Here is a 20155-nt window from a genome sequence, read left to right on the forward strand (position 1 = left end):
TGGAAGGGATTTGGCCTGAATTCTTACTGTGTCAATTATCTTTCTTTGCAAGCAGGTTTCTCTTTTCGTCCTGCTCTCCAGCCAAACTGTTACTCATACGTTTCCAGCTGAAACATGTGACAGACAACAGCAAAGATGTGAAAGGAGCAAAAAGAAACCTCAATTCACATTTGTGGGTTCAGATTAAAAACAAAACAAAACAAAACACAAAGCATCTTGCTGACACATTTTTTAGGGAATTGGTCAAGGAAGATTTACGCAGGACTGTTCAGACAATACCTGTATTGTTCATCCCTTAGGATTTACATCTGCTTTCCCAGAAATGAGAAGGCAGGAAAGAATTTGTGATATTCTGAGACAATCCATGTGCAAATCTTGACCTTCACAAAGATGTCCAAAAGTTTGCAAGTTGGTTTTTTTTGTTTTTGTTTTTTTCCCCTCAAGTAACATGTGACAGAAAGAGAATTAAGTGCCTATTTGGTCAGGCAGGTCACTGGAGCTCAAGCAATAAGTAAGCGCAGACTACCTGCGATGCACAGGTCGCTATTTGAACCCTGCCTGACGCACAGCCTGGTGAGCTCATGCCGAGAGCTTTTCACACCTGGAAGCTAAATCCCGACAGTCTTGGTCAGCTCCTAGGTCAGGCGCCTTCAGAAACATGCTTGGAGCGTGGGGCTGAAAGACAGTCGTTGCCCCGGATTTACTGGAACCACTGCTGTTATTGAAAAGGACCTTTGCCACTCCAGACAGGTGTCCCCATTTTCTGAGCCTGGGTCCAGCTCCACTTGCCGGTTTCTTTCAGGGTTGCTATTGAAAATGAAAAATCTGTTCCCCAACGCTGCCTTCAGGGCTCTCCACTAGTCCAGCATCCTTTTACGGAGGGTGAGGAAGAGGAGCTGGCTCACTTCCGGGGCTTTTCTTGAATTCTCTGCTTTTGAGGGAAGAGGGTTGTTCTGTTAACTCATTCTTCAGGAGGCGGCTGAAGAAACCTCAACAGCCTGGGTAGGCTAGCTTCTTGCAGATCCCTGTGAGAGGAGGGGATCTCAGGATCACCTTCCTCTGGGATATGCCTCAGCAAGAAGGAAGAAAAATTTCTAAGAGCCCAAACCTCCATCCTGAGAGACTAATGAGTCTGACTAAATGCCAGATCCTTTTCTGAGCACCTGGAAGTAGTGCAAAGAGGGCTCAGGAAACTAGCAGGTCTAGGAATTGGCAGATTCATTCTGCTTAAAATCAGAAGTTTTGATACCTCAAAAAAAAAGAAAGAAAAAAAGCCAGACTGAAAAAAATGGTTTAATATTTCCAGTGCATTAATATAATAGTTTAAACATCTGTGATTACTGATTCTTCTATAAAAGATGTGGATTGTGTATTTATTGGGAAGCAGGTCTCAGTCATCCTCAGATCCTGCAGGTCCTTTCTTTCCTACAGAATAATAAAAGGGAAGGGTACCAACCTTAAGTGATATTTTAGCAGTGGAGATAATAGCAGCAAATTCCTGGCACATGGCATAAATCTTCAATTTCCCATATTTAACCATTTAATTTTCTTCAGTGCTACACATTAACAGACATGAGGGACAAAAGATTTGCTAAACAGTTCTGCGCCCTTTGTGCCCTATTCTAGATGTGAGTGAATGCTGCAGCAATTCAAGATGTCAAGTCTAGCTGTCAAAGAAAAAAAAGAACAGAGATAAATGGTCATCCTGTCACACAGCCATGCTTACTGCAAATGAAACACAAACATGGTATTCAGAGCCCTAACATTTGAATAGGTTACATTACACTGGTGAATGAAAGAAAGTTTCCATAATTAAAGGATAAAGATGATGATAGAAATTCTAAGCCTACTTGTGTAACACTTTTCTAGAAGATAGAATTTGAGGGAGCTGGGATTTCTCTCAGCCAGGTATACTGCACATTGACTTGTCTGATGCTTCCCCTGGTACATTTTGCCAATTTGATCACCAGTAGTAAATTGGGTGAACTTTTGAATTTCAATGCATGAGACTCCTCATGCGTCAAGATGAGATAATTCTGCTACTTGGATGATTACTTCTGAAGGCAAAAGGCCAAGGTTTTCTCCTTGAACTTTACATATGAATTGATCAAGTCAATGCATTTTACATAGTTTAAGGTACCTCCCTGCTCTGCCTAGCCAGATCAAGGGAATACAGTGGTAAAAAGCCATTTTCTTTCTACTTGCAGAACATATTAGCATTTGAGAGGAAAACATCTATAAAAGACCTTATAAAAGTCTTCAGAAAATCCATTAATCCCAGACATTTTGTCCATAGTTCCTTGCAGTGTTATCAGAGTATCTAGGCTATTGACCTATAATCCATTAATAGGATTTTTAAGAGTTCTGCTATGGTTACTCTTCAGGAGATGAGTGAACAGATGGATAGGATGGTCACCCCCTTGCTATAACCTTTGCCTAACAAAGCTGATTAATTCAGTCTTTCTAGTTGGTAAGGCATCAAGTGTGGCTTTGTCTACAGATAATTAACTAAGATACAAGGCAGAGGGAGTCAGAGGAGGTGAACAGCAACGTGAACTTTCTAGGCTAAATCCTAGAGACTGAGGACTAGAATCAGAGGTGAGGTAAACGATGCTGTAAATTATATGTCAGTAACCCACCATGAGTTAGCACAAGCGTACGCAAGCAGAAGCAAGGTACAATAACCTAGAAAATAAACAAGTAGTGACCAGGGTCCAGCGCTATGAGCACTAACTGGAGCTCCCACATTATACCATCACTGCAGCCCAGCATTTTACTCACTGCTCGTTACGCTTACCTTGCCAACACCTTGAAGCCACCTGAAGATAGTCCTTCCATGTTAGGTACAGCTGAACATGTGCCATGCAGCAACAGTCCCTGCCTAGCGGAGTGTACTATCAATACAGAACAGGCCAGGAGCAAGCAGGGAGGCCGAACAAACAAAACAGTAGCTGCTAACACCCTGCAAACCCCTACAGAAGTGGTTTCCCCCGCTTCCCTGCTTGCTTTTTTTCCTTCTTTTTGGCTCTTTGGAGCCATTCAGTGGGCCTGCGTTAGACCGGAGGCTAAAAGCTGTATGCCTTGCCTCATTAGATGTGAGCAGTAGGGGTTGCAGGCATCTACCACACTTAGGACATTCAGAAGCTTCCAGACACATAATTGACTCTGAGCTCCTTTCAGTCCCAAAGAAAGCTTAATACAGTCAACAATGACGAAAAGAGAAAGGATTCAGGCCTGGTAAATAACCTGAAGTAGAACAGCTGCAATGGGAAGGGCAGAAGCCAAGTGAATTAAGCCTCCTATGTGCCTTGCTTTGCCTGTTTCTTTTTCTCCCTCTGACCTACAGCTGAACACCGTCTTTTATCATCGCTCCTCGCAGCTTGCAGCTGCACAGCCCCCAGCCTGCCAGGAGCTCTCTTCTGGTCAGCGGTAGGGAGGCTGCGTCACCAAAGCAGGTTCAGGTGCTGCCCCTTTACCTGCTGCTCCTTTCCTCCAGGGCCACATCTCCCTTCCTAGTCTCCTCCACAGGCCAGCGTGCGTCGCTTCAACGTGTCCCTAAATCTTTCGTCCTGGTCAGGACACCCTAGGAGGCTGCCCCAGCGACTGCATTGCAGCAAGGGGGCTCCTCAGTTGACACTGCGCAAGGTTAGCTGCTTCGTTGCCTCACGTTGCAGCAGAGAGCAGGAGGAACAGCTAATCCCTGACTTGTCAGAAAATCGGAGGGCAAGCTGGTTTTTACATCTTCAGTTTTGAACTAACGTTACAAGTGTTGCACCTTACAAGGAGCTCCGCACAGGTTTTTCGTTCTGTTTCTGAATGAAAAAAAATTCACTGCACCAGAACCCCAGCTTTTTAAAGAATATAGGCTGAAATTTCATTAGCGCTAAAATAGGTACTTATGCAAAAGCTTTGGGCCATGATCCACAGGGGATTTTCAAGCATAAATCTCCAATTCTGATTTATAAACTTTTGATCCAGCTGCCAAATAGCACTGCAGCTACCCAAACGGCAGCCCTGGAGACACAGGATTTTGCCTCGGGGAACTCCCAGAGACGTCTCAGCAGTGATGGGACCACCCAGCTCTGCACCCATCTCGCGCTTGTGCCTCCTCAGATGGCACAGAGAGACCTCCCTCTTCTCACAGGCTAGAATCCTAATTGCCATGCTGAAGGCTCTTCTGGGCTGGCACCATGCTGAAGCCTGCTCACCAAAAGCAATGAATTAAGTTTCAGTCCCAAGATCCGTTTCTGTATTTTATTCTGTCTCTATTTAAGGTAAACTACGTAAGCAGCCCATAGCAGAGACCGAAAACCAAGCAGGTGCTCTAAAGCATTGGCCAAACAGACACACGCTCCCTTCCATGAGAAACTAAGATTGCCCTCTGGAATAGGTTATACCTTTTCAGAGCATTTTCTTAGGAGCTGGAAGATACAGGTTCAGCTCCATGCAGGCAGAGAAGAAAACTGAACTCAGGGCTCCCTTGTCCTAGAGGAGCACATTGAACACTGAAATAATGTATAAAAAGGTGCTAATGGCAGCAGTACCTACCCAGTGTTTTATAGGTAGGCATGGAATCTCATTTTAGACACATTTGAAAATTTTATATATACACACACAAACTTATATTCACGATATTATATAGGCCAGATTTCAGGAGAAAGAATTTCCAGGAACATGCATAGTTAAGCAATTTTGACCAGTCAGTTATGAATGTTTAATGCATTCCTGTCTAGTAAAGGTGTGCTTGCTCTCTTTACTCAAATGAGCAGTACCACCAAAGACACAACTTGTGTGAGTGCAGCAACATGATTTAGCCCTCTCTGATTTTTAAAACTCATAGTAATCATGATACAAACTTGAAAATCAGGGCAGACATGGATATTTATTAGCACAATTATGTCTGCAACCATACATAGACTGAACACAATTTTTGTAGCAATTTTCAAATCATTAGCACACAGTTTTAGTAACATCTTATCTCAGCTATTAGACAGGCTCTCTTTAAATGGAAGTCATTAGCAAACACTCCATTACTATATTGTTTTGCAGTATGCATTCAGCATATTGGGCTATTTTGTAAAGTAAATAGCCTCTGCATATGAAACAAATCAACATATATCTAGAAAATGTAATTATAAGGCTTAACTAATCTACTTAATTTTGCATTATATTACAAATATTTTCAACTTTTCTATTAAATAGCTTCTAAATAATAGAATTTATTGTACATGATTAATTATAGCAATGATGGCCATCTATCTGTGCTAAAATATGACAGCTTAATCTTCTAAATCACATCAGGAATGAAACAATTCTGAATCTGAGATGTCTCTCTATGAGTTTTAAGTACAGCTCATAAATTATCATGGCTTTTAAATCTCATCTAGATTTCTGCAGCAGAAAGGCAAACCAATACGATGCCCAATTCTGCAGTCTTCTTCAGGTAAAATTCCTGTTTATTAAAATATTTTTAAGGTGTTTTCACAAGAGGACTGCCATATGACTACCTTCCTCTGGAAGAACAACTTCAATTTGTCAGAGATTTTTCAGTGCAGGTAATTTATCTGTCGGGAATTTTTACAGAATGTCAGTACAGCGTTTTTATCACACCCAACTCCTGTCTCTCTCAGAAGGACCAATCCCTGAATCATGACTGGGTACCCTCTAATCCCACCAGTTCCTTCAATTTTTTCCCCACCTGAACCCCCAAGACACCCAAACAGCACCTGTATCTCTCTCCACCTCTTTCCCACTTAACAGATTGAGAAAATTATGAGTTTGTTGGCCAAAGCAAGGAATGCAGGCTGGTTAGGAGGACTGTAGTTGAATGCTGGGGTTAATCTGTTAGCAAGTCATTGGGATATCTTAACGAAAAAATATTTCATCAGTGTGCTGGGAAAGAAGATGGTTCACTTACACAAAGGAAGATCTTCGTTTCCTCCCCCACAAGCTCTATCACACAACGTGTGGACCAGTCCTGCCTCCCAGCACTGGCTGAAGCAAGAGAGGTCACCTTTCCTCTGGTTCCTGATGGGCACCACATTCAGAAAAATATATTAGCCTTTCTTCTTTGGGATCGGTGCATTGTTACCCAGCAGGTTCACAATGCATCTCCAAGCAATGACCACAGCCCCTCAGGCAACATGCCATGCCATGCAGGGTGGGACCTGCCTGCCCTGAGATGGACACTGGTACAGATTAAGCCACTTGAGTGGCATCTTAAATCAGGTTTGGTTTTGGAGCCTGAAGCCTTTTGGAGTTTCAAGAGCTCAAGGGACCCAAGGTGTGACGGGTGCTGCAAACTTTGCCTCAGCCTGGTCCTCTGCCCAGCACACTTTCCCCCAGGCTTCCTCCACCTGCCCCATCTTGAGGATGAGCCCCCAGATGGCAACTTCGCTGCAGCGTACACAGCAGATCTTTGCTGAGAAACCCTTGCAAGAGAAACCTCAGATGTTTAGCTCCCCTTCATGCTGTTACTGCCTTTTTACTAGCATAAAAAGCTTATAAAAGAAGCAAGGATCTCATGCCTCTTGAGTGTCCTGGACTGTGATTTTTCCCTCTGGACCACTGCTGCCTATCGCTACCCATCCTTCCAGCTGTAATCCAGAGGGTGGGAGCCCACACTGACTGCAGCTACATGTAGCTGTGCAGCTAAACTCAGGAATACCCCATCTCTGTGCCCAGGCCGCTGTCTCAGAACATGCTTTATAAAGTGGTGCTTATATGTCAATTTGCTGATCAGCTGGGAACCAGGGAAGTCTACAGAGGAGACTGCTGTCTGGTGACTACCGGCAAAGGAAATAAGCACATACATCCAGTTCTTTCATTCGGAAAGAATAGTTGGCTAAAACCTGCCACACTAGAACCTAGGTTCTACCTCTAGTTTTATCAAAATAATGCTGAAGAGTCTCTGGATTAATTTGGTCTGATAGCACAAAGCAGAGCAGCATAATAACGTTGATGAAATGCAAAGAAGCAACATCGGACCATGGAATAATGGAAATTAACACCTGGGATTTCTCAGCAACCTGTAGGCAAAACAGGAGCAAAGAGATGGGAAGTTGCCTCCCTGTGTGTGCACTTCTTGTGCTTTTTCTATTCAAGCTTGGGTGGCAGGGAGAGCGCACAGAGCACGGCTGGCGCGTCAGGCCACCCAGGCTGGGTGCAAGTTCGGTGCAGATGGGATTTCCCAGACTGTCAGCCCAGTAGTCTTCATTTGCAAATCTTTGCCCACGTGCTGCTGGTGTGAGGAAAACTGGTTTAAAGATGAGGCTGGACAATGTTTTTTTGTTTTGTTTTTTTGCTTTTTTTGTTTTTAACTATAGCAAACCTATTTAGTTTTCAGGGTTTTACCTTTTTCCAGGACATGACTGTATCCTTCAGCAAAACAGCCACTTTCCCCCACAGGAAAAAAAAAAAAATTACAGACAAGTTCTATAATAATATTTACAGAAAGTGTTAACCAAGTGAGTCACTGACTTTTCTCTCCACTCCATCTATAAAAATGTAAGACCAGCATGTAGCTGGTTGGAGAAATAACATTCACCACACAAATATTTGGCTGTAAAATATGAAAAATAGGTTCCCACATCAGAAATTCTTATCAGGATGATGCAGAGGAAGTGCTCTGTAAGAATTTGTTTTACAGCTCTTGGAATAGTCAGGACATTTCTCTGTCTCATGCAATACAGACAAGGCATGCTGCTGCAGCTGCATATCAGAAGAACAACTTCCTATCACTTTGATCACCTTTCAAAATATTTTAATGCACACGTCATGCTCAGTAAGATGCTTGGCTGAAAGTTTTGGCTGCGTATAAATTTTCATAATATGAATCAAATGAAGCTTCCATGTACTAAAACTTGAAATGGTTCTCAGCCATCATACTTCTATTTCCAATTTTCTTCTCCAAGGTCAGAAGAACTACTGGCTCTATGGGCAAATTTGCCACCTACCAGCTTTCCTCCTGACTTTCAGTAAAAAATTACTTTTCTGTTAAACAGACAGCCTGAAGGTAACTCGCCAACCACCAGAGAAAAAAGTAAATTTTTTTGTTTAAAAATGTTTTTTAAAGAAATCTAATTTTGCTTCCTGAGAGGTTTTCAATGAGAATAACATAGTCCAAAGCAACACTCTCTTTAGTATTTTCATTTGGCTGTGTACTTTTACTGCTTTCATCAGTCTCCTCCAAGTCATCCCTGATTTGAAAGCAATCACAAAGGAAGAGGAGACTGTAAAAAATGGGGGAGAAAGTGAGGCCTTGAGATGAAAAATGGCTGAAAGGGAGAAAAGAAGTTGTTTTTTCTAATCCAACCTGCATTGCTATTGTCCAAGAGATTCATGAGAAACTATCACAGTTCACTAATGCAATTTACCATTATGTGAGGTGCCCAAACGCATAATCCTACATTGCTGCAAATGTGGTTATTGTCTTAGAAGAAGTTGGTTATTTTGCATTCCAGGTTATTTTTAAGACTTTTCTTTGTACTTCTATACTGCAGCTCTTGAACTAGTTTCAATTGTTGTGTTGTAATCTGCCATGGCATAAGTTCATAGTGAACATTATTCCTTACTTCAGCATTCTGTATTCAGCTTCCCCCACCAAGGGCGTCCCCTTGAACTCTCCAAAGCGGCAGGGGAAAAACTGCAAATGAGCCACCGAGTGCCACTCAGCAGACAGGGTCTAGGAGCAGGGTGTCCTCTGGACAACCTCAAGTGCTCGCTCCAACTTTGGCAGCTCTCACTATATTTCAACCAGCAAGATTTTTGTACCAAGCAAAACACATTAGAAATGGTATTTTGCTTCTTTACTCACTCAGCTTTAGGCAGACCCATTCTCAGACCAACTGAAAGCTGATGGATGTTGATTCGGAAATTCAAGCTCTGCCAATTAACATCACGTGACCTATTTCTACCCTCTTTTACCTGCTGTAGCCAACGGATCTGGGGAATCCCTGTAAGCAGGAATTTGGAAACCTGTCGCAGTTTCCATGTCTTTGGGAATTTCCTGCTTTTCCCTAGGTCTTCCTACCTAGCATCAGTTTGCAAGATCAATATTGTTATTGTACATGTTATTAATGTCTGAACATATAATGTCTGAATTATGCTTGGCTAGAGAGGCTCCTTTGATTTATTGTCCTAAAGATAAAGCATCAGCTATTAAAGTTTGTGCTAGCTTAATCAGATATACATCTCTTTAGTGTATTAGCCACAGACATAGGAATACCATGATAAATATCCACATGCCAGGGATAATCCCAAATGAGCCATTACACACAAACTTACTGAGGTTTTCTAATAACATAAGTACAGTATTCATTCTTAGTTTAGCACATTTTGAAAGCTACTGAGTGGTGATCTATGTATTTACTGAAGAAATTACACGTGATGCTCCTCATGCTGCTTCTTTGTGGTACTTCATTTTTCTTGCCGCATCCTCTGCTACATCTCCTAATGTCGCTATCTCCTCTGCACTATCTGGAATCTCATCATCTTTGATACACTGTTTTAATTGTTGTTTATGATTGTGTATAGAGAAAAATACACAGATTTTTTAAAGTTTAAAAATATACATTGTTTATGAGAACTGCATATTTTAATCACGAGGAGCTCGAATTCTCATCAGAGTGAAACCTGAGAGCCAGAGGATCCCATGCTATGATAATACAGCAAAGGAAAAAGGACACTTTCTCAAATGGGATGAATGCCTCTGGACATCAGTGTCTTCTGGCCAGCTGCATCATAGGTCTAAATATAGTGAATATGAAGAAGAATTTATGTGTAAAAGAAAGAAAGTACCTATTCAACTCCAATGTGTCTTCTCTGCCATCAGATTTAAGGCCAAGTGGGGATATAGAGTAATTTAAACTATTGAGACAAATTAAGAGCTCTCTATAACTTGGTGTAAAGAGAGATCAGTGGGGTCTGCAGATATGACAGGACTGAGCTGACAGCCTCATTGGCTGAACTTCCGGTGTGAAAGACTACAGCTTCAGTCTCTCTTACCAGGAAGTCACTTGCAGCTTTCCCTCCCTCTGCTTCCATTCAAAATTATTTTCGCAGTTCCAACACGTAGAATATGACATAGCAGGACATAGCACTGTTGTCATATAACTCCTCAGGAGAAGTGTCTGAAACACAGGTTGCCCAGATGATGAATAGAAATCACTGTTTTGGCATTTGGTTTTAGAATTATGTGGAATAAAACCTCAGTTGAGAGTATTAACTCGCACACACCTCAAGACTTACCTCCCCCTGCCCAGTACCAACTCCCCAGTAAGTTCCAAGTTAGAAATGGGGCTCTCACTGACGTCTCTGCGATGGCTTAGGTCTCACAAGCACCTACAGCAGAGCTGCCCAGCCAGCCCAGCTCCCTGTGGCACAGAAAAAGCAGGGAGTCCTGAGATGTCGGGCTCCCGGCTGCCTGGCATGAAGTTGGTACCCCCCTGTTGCCTCGATGCAAGCACCCTAAAAGCTCCAGCACAACTGGGGTCCCCAGAGGTGACAAACCTGAAAACTGCAGCATCTCCTGCAACCCATCAGGAAGAAGTCAGGGTTCTCAGAAAGTTCTGCCTTTGATTAATCATAGATTTCAACAACAACAACAAAAACTCCAGAGAAAATCCCTCAAACCTCTTCAGTCCAATAAACATATGTTTCTGTCAGAAAATTGTCAGACAGCAACAGTTCCAAAGTCATAGATGTATTTGACCTTGGCTTCAAACACTGAAGAGGGGACAATGTTCTTGCACCTACCCCAGGATCAAATGCATGATATTATTGTCAGTGAAGAAGCTCTCGCAGGGCTGCAGTATTCTGCATTTGCAAAAGACATCACTGAAGCATCAATGGAAAAGATGCTATCAGAGGCTAAGGTAGCAGTACATGCTAACATTACTGACCTGCAAAATTGAGAAATCTCTTATCTTTGATAGGTAGACATAGCTAGGAGAACCTGAAGAATAGCAGCATATTAGGACTGGCACAGGAGACGATAGCATCAAATGACGTGGTGTACTTTCATATCTCATCTTTCAGTATGTCCTGACAGTGCTCTAGAACAACACTCAGCATCTTCCTTGATACCAGGTAGAGTCTCATTATGAAGAGAACTAAACTGGCCTCAACACAACAAGAACAAAATCACTGTGAAAGTTAACCAAAAAAAAAAAAAAAAAAATCCTTAAATGCAGATATGGCACGTTGGCTTGACATTTGAAGCTCTCTGCAGGTGCTGCTCCAAAAAAGCAGTATCCCTGGAGAATTAATAACATATGATCATTAAAATAACTTTTTGCAAGTCCTTTGAGTGTCTGTAATTAACTTGTTAAGCTGTACTTAAAGTGAATAAAGTATCATTATACACATAATAAATCATTTCAAATTACTGAATTATTTGTCTGTAAAATTACCAAGGTAATTATCTAAATTTTGCAAATAAAAGGTTTCATTCACTACCACTTACACTGGATAGAACTAACCCATTGAGCTTTCACAATCAAATATATCCACAATGCAGTGTTTTGTACAACGCAAATGCTACTGCTATTTTAAAATAAAACCCAAAGTATATATGCTGGGATCAGTTAGCTCTAAGGCTGTATTTTTGTTACATAGGGTGCATTTCTAAACTTAGCTAGCTAGAGATAGGCATCACAATGTAAAACATATGAAAGGAACCTGAATTTTTACTGAAGTGTAACAGCCAAAGTGAATCTCAGGTCTAGCATATAGAGTTGGAACTGAAGACAACTGATCTGTGATACATTCAGGTAAGATTTCATACTGACATGGCTATTTTTGTTTAAAACCACAGCCTTTTTTTCAGCAACTTTACAGCCTAATATAAGCTATCTTCATGGTAGTAGAAAGTTTTATGCTAATATAGGGATGACAGAATAAAGCAGGAACTAAAACTGACAAGATAGCATTGCCCAAAGGGCTAGAACTGATCCTTAAGCAAGGGCTTTCTGAATAGCACGTTTGGCTCCCCATATCCACGTCACTGCTCATGGGCAATGAAAGCTGAGGGTCTTACTCTTTCTAGAGCTAAGGACACAAATATATGGCCAGCTGTCCAAAGAGGATGAATTTAGCTCTAGAGAAATGGCTGTTATGCAGATGAGAAATATTTTTTCATTCCTGTTCACCAGCTTCGGAGAAAACATTTCTGTAAGTATGGCTTAAATAAGTCTGACAAAAAACTGCTGTATGATCTCATCATAGGTAAGATGTAAAAGCTTTGGGGGATTGTCCTTTTAAACTAAGCCAGTAATGATTTTGTCACAGCTAGAACATATTGCATATACAGGATTCAAATGTGCACTTGATATTCCAACTCTGACCCCAGGTTCAGACCCACGGTCAAGCTGCCACACATCAGCTGAGCTGCCATAGCTGCTGCCAGTCCATGGCAAATGCAAACTAAAATGATTGAGGTGGGGTGTGTGTCACTAAGTGCCAAGTCATATTTCCTTCTATTTGCAGCAGACTAAAAGCATGCGCATGGACAGCTACAACACTACCACGGTCAGCTGTGCAGCTAGTTCAGCCATAATTCAAGCACACGTATAAAACCTCAAATGTTATTGTGCAGTCAGGAACACCCTATGTCTGATCCTCAGGATTCCATTTACAAGGTGCACAGGCATGTTTTTTTGCCACAGAGGAATTTATCTCACTCCTGTTTAGGTGGTCCTCAGGAATTAGGCACAGGAATTAGGCCTTTGTTTTTCTGGTCTGAGAGCCTGCCTTTTTGTAAACTTTCTTAGAATTCACAAACTAGCTGTTGCCCTCTGAGATGTTCCAAGTTCAACTGCACAACTAGTAAATACACTCAGAATATGCCAATCCCTCTGATTTATCACAGCACCAAAACCCAGAGGTGGTACTGGTGGTGTTCATATTGTTTTTCATTCAGCTGATGAGCTACTTGGGTTCTCAAGACTTTGCCAAAGTGCTCCTGACCTCACTTCTCTCACACTAGATACCTGAGGTGGGACATCCTCAATCTTTCCAGCTGGAGTTATTCCACTTTAGTTATTCACTTGTCCTTTTAGCTGTGGGACAGGTTAGGATCTGACTGCCAGTCTTCACTGGCTTTATTATGCAAACTGAAATACACAATTAATGTGTAACTGAAGACTGTGTCAAAATACATGTAAAAGACAATATCTCCCTTCTTTTGAGATATGTAGGGTTTTTTTGTTTTTTTTTTTTACATTCTTTGAACACAGAATTGGGCACCTTTGTTTTCTTCTTTGGTATAGTTTATGTCATCTACTAAGTTTTTTTTCCATCATAAGAACCATGTGTCTTTCAGTAATAGTGGTGGAAAGGTGATACTTGGTGCACACGTTCCTATCTCTTGAACTAGCATAGCAATATTGAAAAACTTTTTTGTCTCAAATTGGGTTGTGGGTTTTGTGTTTTGTTTTGGAGGTTCTAAAATCAGCATTAAGGAGACTCCAGGCATAGAAAATTTCAGCCTGAACAACTTATCAGCAATTGAAATCAACATCTTGTAATATAAAATACTGCACAACCTTGACTCCAAGAATCACTACTTCAGATAAATAAAATTATAATCACATTTACACTTACACAGTGTTTTTCATCTTTGGAGTTCAAACCACCTTATAATAGAGGACTATGAGAAGCACTTTTCTAGCTTTATCTCAGCTAGAAAAATTGTCAAATTCAGGGCAGACATAGCTAACACAACTTTCAATCAAGCTATCAAGCCTCAGACAGCTGATTACAGGGATACTGCTGATTACTGTGATACTGTTCCTCACTCTCAGGAAGTAAGCATGACAGGTGAGAGCACGAGCTCTGAACCAGCGCTGGTGAACTGGAAACAAACTGGGATTCTTATGCACATGAGCAGAACTTCGTTCCTTGGAGATGTGTTTGCAAGTGCTGGGAGGCTGAATGGGTCTCTCATTCCTGTTCTGCTTGGGTTTGGAAAATGAAAGGAATGAGGTCTTCACCTTTGTAAGGCTTTGACACACAGTCTTCCCTACTCAAAGATACTTCTTTGTCTTGAAAAGCGCTGGAGATGGAGGTGGAGCATAACAACTGGTGGTTTGCAAGAAAAGTTTTATTTCAGGCGTAGCAAGCGGTTTGTATAGTCCCAGATGTTGGCAAACCCACCACGTTTCAGAAACCCAGCTTAGACCTCCCAGAAACCTACATTAATGTTTTACTGCATGCTAGCAGCAGCCCGGAGAGCTGCCCGCATTATCATGCGGGCACAGGGAAGTTTTTTTTTGGAACAGAAATCCTGTCATGGTGACAGGATCATTGGAGCCACGTTCTCGCGCTTGTGTAGCCCCAGACTGCTGTCCACAGCTGTAAGGGAGGACACACAGGCCCCTCTCAGGGCAGCTGTCAAAGCAATTTGACTGAATTGTATTTGTAGTACTAGAAAAGACACAAGCCTGAAATCAGGAGTCTCCTATCTACCACTGCCAAGGCCTGTCATTGAAATGTCTGATTATGAGACACTGAAGGTCTCACTTCATCAATGTACTTGCTACCTATCTAGCTTCCCCAAACTCGTGTTGAGAAGCAGTGTGAAGCAGACCAGCCTATAATGTTCTAGGCATCCTAATGAGCTGTTTTTCAATGGAGAGGACTATGCAGTTATGTTGAGAGTAGGATTGTGTTATCCAGCTACTGCTCATTACTTGCCATTAAAAGCAGTTAGATAATGCATTTGCTCACTGGTGTCAAGCTAGTAAAGCCAAATGACCTCCAATCTACCCAGCTATATCTGAGCTATGCCCAAACACTGCTCCATTACATTGCCTACTTCCACCCGGGGCAGCAGAAAAGTGAACACTGCCACAAACTGAACAAAATCTGCACAGATACCCACTGTTCAGCTCAGCTACCTTCACTTCACAGCCTAGAAAATGCCAGAGATGTAAGGGTTAAGAACCTCTCTGATAGCAAACTGGTCACGCTGAATTCTTCAGTCATACTGTTGTGAGGTATATAAAAGTGTTTTTCAAGATTACGTATCTCCATAGGTTATGCTGTCATTATAAAGAACTGCATTTACACAGTAGGGGAATTTAAGTTGGAAATCTGACACTGCTAGTAAAAATGTGAACTGGAACAAAAATTACCCAGGAAAGAAGCACCTTAAACCTTTCATTTCAAAGAATCTGCACTAAGCCTGAAGAGAGCAAATAATGAGCAATGAAAGGAGTCTTTGTTATGCCGTGATTTCAAAGCTCTTCCAAAATGTCAAATAATCCGTTTAATCAATCAGAAAATTAAAGAATGTGGTAAATTCCCAAGGTAGTTTGAGGTTTTAGCTGTGCCAAGTAATTCAGCTACTGCATAAAGCTTATGTCACAATAGCAATTACTTAATAAGTCATTTTCGTCTAACCATGTTGATGTAAAAATACAATTTAGTTTTCAAATTATTTGCAGCTGTGCTCTTATTGGGATACAGCATGCAATACCTCCAGAGATGTTTACATTTGTCACTTCAACCACTGCTCTAATTTAATTTTTATCACACTATATCCTTCAAAAAGTTCCTATTATCTCAACACACTAAGAAATTGATTTCTTAAAATGTACCTTCACAAGATCATATAAGAAAAGGCACTATCTGTTGATTCACATACTAGACTCATTACATGCCTCTGACACCAATAGCAGAACTACCATTTCAAATAAAGATTCTTTATCATGTTTACATTTCAAATTTGGTAATTTATTTTAGGACAGACTTTAATGCTGTTGAGAAATCTAAATTATCATCAATTACATTCGGAAATGTAGAAGAGGCTACACTGAATATTTTTTAGATTATATACTATTTGTTTTTCTGTCCTCTCAAAGGACAAATTTGACAGACTGGTCACAAATGTAGGTTTTTTGCTTCCAAATACCCTAATAAAATTACAGATCCATTTTGTCAATGTGCAATTAAATACAAATGTTTTATTAAAGTAAGGTTAAAGGTTCAATGAGTATTTAGATGTAAAGTATTAGGTTAGAAAAATTGTGAATTCATATATTTTCCACCAAAATAATTCACTATTGTTGCATAAAAATGATGATATTCAGCTTAATTTTTGTAAGTCTTAATTTTAAATCAGACTATTTTAGATTTGGTTCTATTATCTACACATTTGCATACAGATTTCCATGGATCTCCTCCGAATGCTACCTTGTGTTAGTGGCAAGAGATGCAGACTACGTCTTCCTATAACAATACAGATAATATCCGTCTTTCCCCCTCATCGTTTAAAAAATTACAGCAAAAACGAAATTGAAAAGTTGACAGGGAAGAGTCACAAACTCTTCCAACTGTATACACTCGGGTTTTTAAAGAAAAAAAGCATTCAGCACACCAAAGCCTGACCTGCGCTCATCACAGCAGGTGGTGAGCGTCTTTGTGATCCTGCAGCATGATCTCCTTCAGTGGCCAGATTAATAGGGACCCTCCTTTCAGAAGCCACAGCGAGTTTCACAAAGGCGGGTGTGCAGAGGAGGGCTGGAATGAATCCAGAGTCATGCAGCTTTCTCTAACTCACTGGTCTTTTCTTCTGCTCTGTATCTTCACAGCTAATCTATCTCTCTCCATTCCCTCTCCTCATGTTTTCTGGACTGGTCTCATTTGCTACGGACAAAGACTATAAGAACAGCAAAAGTACCCTACAGAAATGAATTGAAATGGGCCAGCCATAGTTTGAGACCTCCTCAGGGTGACTGGGACTCACACTCGCAGCTTCTTCAAAAATTCAAGAACTTTGACCAAGCAGTAAACACCAAATTTCATCAACTCTGACTACTGCTAGTCTCTGGATTTCATCAGAGCAAGACATCTTTTCACAACTCCCCTCCCAGTTTCCTTCAGGAGTACAAGCTGTTCCAAGGCTGAAGAACAAATGAGATACCTTTGTCATTCTGTTTTCTTGTGTGGGGGGGTAGAGGGAGATTAATATAAAGAGTGCAAAGCATCAGTGACATACGAACAACAAAAATACTATTCATCCCAAGTAGTTTTACCTGATTAACTATTTTTTTCTATCCTCATTCTTCTAATTTCATTACTTGCTGAAGTTCCAAAAGTAACCAAGTTTACTCATTTAAAAATGCCGATCCGGGTAGACCAAATCAAAAAATGTAGGTCCAACCAAAGTGCTTTTATTACAAGAATAAAAGCTGAAAAAAATGCCCCCAAAATGTTCAGCTGCCCAAGGAAATAATCAGGAACATCATGCCACCTGGAAATATTCATAAAAGATAATGACATCATGAGAAGCAAGTCTGTAACTACTTTAAATATCTACTATCTTTACCTCTTTAAATATCTTTATCTTTATATACTATCTTTAAATAATATGATAGAGCTGGAAAAATGGGCAAGCTTCTGGTCATGTTGTGCCTCTTCATGGAAAGAAAATTCTAGTTTTATGTTGGCAAAGACCGTTAAAGAGTAGCAGACTAGAAACAAAGGCCACCCATGTTGACAAGGTGGAGAGAAATGCCAGAAATAATGTTTGCTATATGGTCACGTTACATGTGATAGTCTGTAATTAAAAAGAGAGTAAGAGAGATGGCAAATAATACACTGTGTACAATTTTTTTTTTAAAGAAATCAAGAAAAAGTAAATAAGTATTAAATATTGCAAAGGGTAGTAAAACACCAGGTTGATGAGACACCTTTTAAACTAATCCTAGTTATTAAATATAATAATATACAATGCAGTGCCTATTTTTGAAAAAACCAACATGGTGTCGTGGATGAACAGTCAACTGACACATCAGCAAGACAATGATAATGCTAAGAGAATAGCTAAGTGTCAGTGTCCAGAAACTGCCTCTTCAATTTTGTATTTATATGGCTATTTCAACCTCACCTTCTCCTCCAGTGGCATGGCCCTCCCAACAGTTAACAAAGCATTTCTTATATTCCGATTAAATTGCTGTAATTTATTCTCCACGAAGCTACCCTTGAAGACTGCATTAAAGCACTACCTAGAGCAGAAAACAACTGTCCTTGATTTTATTTTTTCTGGCCTTGGAAAACACATTGCACTTGTTTTCAGACACCTACACCCTTTCAGAGGTGACACTCAAGCTGTCTGCATTCTCCTAGAAAGACTTGCAAAAGCCTGCTTGGATCCCAGATTCCCAGGAGGCTGCCTCTCATGAAAGCTGCTATACTACCTAAGTCAGTATTTCCAATAGTGCCAGGCATAAGTACCATGTTGTCTTGCTCTTGACTTAGACTGTTAATAAATAATGTATACACTATGGGCATTTACAAAATATTACACAAAATAGTAACTTTAATATTTCATCACCATGACAAGATCCTGCTTTTTTCTGACAAGAGACTACGTTTTAGACATACACACACACACTTTTTACTCAAACTGACACTGACAAGAAAAATACTCTCTTTGCTATCAAGGCAAGGTGTCGCTTAGGACTTGATTGTTGAGTTCTTATAACCTATAATTCAAAGAGAGATTTCTGATGTCATGTTGCACGATTCATAAGAAAGCATCTCTCTTGCTCAGAAAAAAGGCCGATAAACAGATCAGCTCCATCACGGAGACAGAAGGAAGGAGAAATAATTAGGGAAAAAATAATGAAATATTCTGGAAAGAAGTGACTAAAAAAGAAATCTACAATCCCTATGGCTGAACCACTATGAAACAATAATAAAAAAAAAAAAACAGTAACAAAACCAAAACACACCCTAAACCTCCCAAAAAAGCATTAGGGCATGAGGACTCCAAGACAGGTCATTCCTGGGTCACAAACCCACGGCAATTGGAGTTAGTTGTAAAGTGATGTCAGTGGAGTTACTTCAGCAGACACACTAACCAAGCAGAGGTACCAAGGGGAAATAGCACTATTAGGCTATTTTGGTGCCTAGTTTACAGGAATATATTTCTATTGATGTTATTTCAGATTATTATACCTTTCCTGGCATTTTTCTCCACCTATTTCCTTGTACAGCTTTGCAACTTCCCTTTCGATTTTCTTTAGGCAGCTTCCAAAAGCCACGCTTAAATTTTTAGTCTTATCCTATATTTCAGTAAGAAAACGTTAGTAAGTTAGCAAAATTAAACCTCCTACAGGTGTGCTGACAGGCCTTCTTCTGGCAGACAGGAACGGGCCCTGCTCACGCTCCAAAGGAAGACGTTTCCTCTGCGCAGACACAAAGAGGTGTAGCCGCATTAGCACAACAGCCAAATCCCATATTTTCAGCACCTCCCCCTAGCCACACAGACAGAATAAGCCCACATCTGTGATCCAAAGGTCAGGCAGGCAGCGTTATATGACTTACCAGGAAAAGAAAAATCAATTTTTCTTTACTGGCCAACCTCCTTCAGATCATGGAAAGTACATATATTATTCCCTGAGTGAACGTATCACACTGGTTTGTAGTATTAAATTTCCCACACAAAAATGCAGGTCTGACAGTGGCCCCAGTGACAGCATTTGCCTCTTCAAGCTCAGTTCTAGGGGTCACCCCTTTAATCCTTACTATTAGCCAAGATGGACACAATTGATTGCACAGTGGAGTTTATGCTGTGCTAATAAAGTGCCTCAACCTTATCTTGCAGTACACCAAGGTTTAAAAACAGCATCAACATATTCAACAAATATGTACATTGTATTTTCAGAATAATTTCTGCTTAAATGAACAATACTTGTTTGCTTCCTTTGGCCACTGCAGGATCAAAACTACCCAGGGGAATGAGCTGGATTCTACTCAACTGTTAACAATTAATAAATTATTTACCAAGTTCCAGTCACACCTGTGTAAATTCATTGACAGCCATGGCATTGCAATCTGAAAAGAATGGCGGGTTGGTGGTGTTGAAACTGAAGACGTAATTTTTGGTCAGTAGAGCCCTTCAAACTGGTGTTGACTTACAGGAAAAGGGTTCAGCTTTGCTTTAAGATCCCAGGTTCAAGCATTTGGATTGGCATTTAAAAACAGTACTTTAACATGGAGAACATTTGACTCCGGAAATAATTTGGAGAAGAAATACAGGCTCCCACAGTTCCACCTGTGGAGTGCTTTTCAAAGTATAGTCTGCAGTAAAGATGAATTGCATATTATTTAGGAATGACAACAATAAGTTTAACTGCAATTTATCTTT

The sequence above is a fragment of the Apteryx mantelli genome, chromosome 1 (assembly GCF_036417845.1).
Source record: "Apteryx mantelli isolate bAptMan1 chromosome 1, bAptMan1.hap1, whole genome shotgun sequence".
Lineage (NCBI taxonomy): Eukaryota > Metazoa > Chordata > Aves > Apterygiformes > Apterygidae > Apteryx > Apteryx mantelli.